General features: G+C 40.4%; 1 pseudogene; it reads right to left on the reverse strand.

The window, feature by feature from the left end:
• Positions 1-1,782: 1,782 nt before the first annotated feature.
• Positions 1,783-2,642, reverse strand: LOC144039768 (uncharacterized; annotated as a pseudogene).
• Positions 2,643-4,139: the final 1,497 nt, after the last annotated feature.

Consider the following 4,139-nt stretch of genomic DNA (forward strand, 5'->3'; position numbering starts at 1 on the left):
CGCCGAGCGCATGGGCCCCAATCTACCAAAATAGGCTCTATTTTTTCCTTGGTGTTGTGTCATAATGGATATACATTGTACACGTGGTTTTATAGTAGATTGTGTAATAATCACCAAAAAAATCCTTAACAGTCAGATAGCAACATAATTTTAAAGAATTTTACAGATTTGACTCGGTTGCTATTGAAACATCATTATGCCTGTCGACATTTTGCTGATGGCTTTTGTTATTAACGTATGCCTAGTATTTTGCAATAAAGGTGGGAAGAAAAATCAATAAAGTCTGAGGTTATTTCCGTCTCTGCAGATTAAATCATTCACCACATTAGATAATGCCCATCTGTTGTTACACTCAGTTTTACAGGCAAAACTACTCCCACAGCCCTTCTGACATTATTACTCTATCTATAGGAGTCTACTTCCAAATGTCAGCCACATGCCCTGAGGAATGTCATGCAACCTCAGTCCGAATATTAGATGAGGTGGAAAGCGGTGGTGCGACATTGAATCTGTGCTCGGTTATTAAAGACCAGACTGGATTCAGACAGAACGTATTCAGTGTTTATAGCGAGAGAATTGCCACTGTGGCCCAAAACCATCTGCAACCTTCATTTCTATTTTCTAAAATAAAGTGGTATATTGGTTTTGCCATTTCTTTACGGTTATGTTAAAATCACATGCATTTTGTATTCTTGAAGGTTTTTGAGCCCATGTCCTTAATGCCTCACATATGCAACTCACAGCTGCTATGCTCAGGGAAGGCAATAATACGACATTTCCACGACATGACTATAACTAACAGCATTTACAGCTCGCTGTATGATTTGCTCTGTCTTCCCTCTTCTCAACCCATATTACAATATCGTCAGTGATACACAATGTTGCTTTCTGCTGTAATAGTCATTTTCTGAAATGTGGGGCTACTTTAGGGCTTTGTTTGGGTTTGCAGGGTCAGAGCATTTTGCCATTTTCAGCAAATACCCATTTTTAACTCATATTATAAAACACACACAAACATGAAACAAGAAACAGTTGTAAAGAGTAAATTGTGATTGTTATCATATTTAGACAATAACCAATCAATCATGTCTTTATGCATGTATACTGTCTAGTGGACAACGTTTATTAAAATACTGTATTTTTCGCACTATAAGGCACATCGGATTATAAGGCGCACCTTCAATGAATGGCTTATTTAAAAACTTTTTTCATATATAAGGCATTATAAGGCTCATAGAATAGAAGGATACTGTAGTGGCTGGGGTTGCGTTAAGCATCCACTAAATGGAGCTTACTTAACCAATATTGATCCACATATAAGGCACATCAGATTATAAGGCACACTGTCGATTTTTGAGAAAATTTAAGGTTTTTGGGTGTGCCTTATAGTGCGGAAAATAAGGTACATGTATCGTACATAAGTATTCACAGACTTTGCTCAATACTTTGTTGATGCACCTTTGGCGGTAATTATATCCTCAAGTCTTTTTAAAATCTGAGGCCAAAAGCTTTACACACCTATTTTGTGCAGTCTTGCCCATTCTGCTCCACCAGGTTGTATGGGGACCATTGGTGCAAAGCCATTTTCAGATATCTTCAGAGATGATTGATCTGGCCTCTTGTCCTTTTAAGGGCATTCACAGAGTTGTCCAGAAGCCACTCCTTTGTTATCTTGGTTTTGTGCTGTGGGTCATTTTACTGTTGGGATATATATACCTTTACCCAAGTCTGAGGTCCTGAGGTGCAGGTTTTCATCCAGGATGTCTCAGTACATTGCTGCATTTATCTTTCCCTCAATCCTGATTAGTCTCTGAGTTCTTACTGTTGAAAAACATCCCCACAGCATGATGCTGCCACTACCATGCTTCACTGGAGGAATGTTATTGGTCAGGTAATGAGCGGTGCCTGGTTTCCTCCAAACATGTCGCTTGGCATTTATGCCGAATTGTTCAATCTTTGTCTCATCAGACTAAAGAATTTAATTTTTCATGATCTCAGAGCCTTACAGGTGCATTTCAGCAAACTCCAGGCGGGCTGCCATTTTCAGTATTAAGGATATGGTCTAAGAAATGGTTGTCCTTCTGGAAGGATCTCTCCACAGAGAACCACTGGCGCTCTGACAGAATGACCATCGAGTTATTGGTCGCATCCCTTCTTCTTCCCCCTTCTCCCCCAATTGCTCAGGTTGCCAGCTCTAGGAAGAGTCCTGGCTCGGAAATTCTTCCATGTATAAATAATTTAGGCCACTGTGCTCATTTGAACCTTCAAAGCAGCAGATTTCTGTCTTGGAGGTCTACAGACAATTCCTTTGTCTTCATGCTTGGTTTGGTTTCATGGATCTTCAAGTACGACCATAGGACCAAATGCCAGAGCCATCAATGGAAGATTCTGACTTGTCCAAGGACCAGGAAAGCAAGACGGTCATATTGATGACATTCTTCGATATGAGGGGCTTTGTCCACTGCGAGTACTTGGGGCCACAGGGCCAGACAATCAACCAGCACATCTACTAAGAGATCCTGCAGCGGTTGTGCAGAAGTGGTGGACGTTGTGGCAGGACAACTCTTGGCTACTTTTCCAATACAAATAGTTTGTTGTTTGGAGTCAAAATAAGTCTTTAGTGACACCAGTCCTTGTCCCATTTTGGAAGCATTGACACATTGTAAGCATTTCCATCCCTCGTCAATTCCCGTTGTTGAATGATGCCCACATTTTTAGTAAGTGCCCACATTTTCGGCGTGTGCTTTATGATGTGAAGCCTCGAAAAAAATGCATGCGCTGAGAAGGACAGTCTGTACTGACCTGGACCGATGGACGAAAACCTGCTTCAGTCAATGCTTAGTCCATGTATTTTTTCGAGACGTCCTGTCATAATGCATTCCCCAAAAATGAGGGCACTTGCCAAGAATATGGGCATCCATCAATGATGGGAAGAGACGAGAGACAGAAGTGCTCACCTCGGGTTAAATCTTTGTTAACAGGTCGTTTAACCATTCATCAAGTTGCTGTACAGCAATTGCTTTTTGGCAAGAAGACCCGAGATCAAAATAACTCAAAATAAACACACGTTCAGAGTAGTAAACAGCATGTTTTGATGCAGGCACTCTCAGAACATAAAGTATAAATAAGCTAACTCTTGTTTGCCAGCAGCAAATAGTCTATGATGTAACACATACATACTTGATTACCCATCAGCATTTAATAGGACTGAAACATCCATAACAACCAACCAACGACATGCCATGATAATACACAATTTGGAATTCTCTGATGTAAAGTGGAATCGGCAGCACTTTGCAACTAATCACCTTCACCACAAAGACATTAGTGGATGTCACAGTCTGCACTGCATTTTTCTTTATTGACAGCAGCAACCACTGAGTCATGACCACGCTCTCTCATTTGTTTCAAAATCTATTAATTTGCCCCACCCAGTCGTTAGAAATTCACGTTTGACCTATACAGCATTCATCTTGATGTGGGTGAACTTGAATGAATTAAACACAGATTTACATGTCGCTGTTCCTTGATTATCTTTCAGTTATCTGTCTGTCTTTGTAATTTCTCATGCTAGACATCAATATATCAAGCACAAGACGACTGCATGTGTACATCGTCAAGCTATCAATCTTTCACTGGAGCTAAACTGTCCAGATCATATTTTATCATCTCACTGGTACCTGGTATAACAGAAACCACATCCCCTAACAGGGCCTCCTCAAAGTCATAAATAATCCAAATGCTTTTTGCGGTGAGGAAAAATGGAGTACAGTCTTATTATTCATAAAATGTTACATACATGTATGTATGGAAAAAATGATGTTAAATACCTCTGCAATGTTGAAAAGAAGAATATTTTTTAACCTGTCTTGGCCCGTTTACCCTTGAAATCTATTAGGCCTGTGCATTTTAAAACAGTGTGCTGTGCTGACACCATCTTCATAATGTGTGAGAAAGTGGACAGATGGACACCCCGGTTAGACTGCCCCCTATTAAACCCCTTCTTGTACCATTGACCCTGTGGGCCAAGAGGACTCTATAATGGCTCTGCTGGTTTATGCAGCATGCCTCGTTGCCATTCATCAATGATGGCAGTTCATATCATGTGCACAATCTGTCTGTATCCATAATTATTAGAC

The sequence above is a fragment of the Vanacampus margaritifer genome, chromosome 19, assembly GCF_051991255.1.
Source record: "Vanacampus margaritifer isolate UIUO_Vmar chromosome 19, RoL_Vmar_1.0, whole genome shotgun sequence".
Classification (NCBI taxonomy): domain Eukaryota; kingdom Metazoa; phylum Chordata; class Actinopteri; order Syngnathiformes; family Syngnathidae; genus Vanacampus; species Vanacampus margaritifer.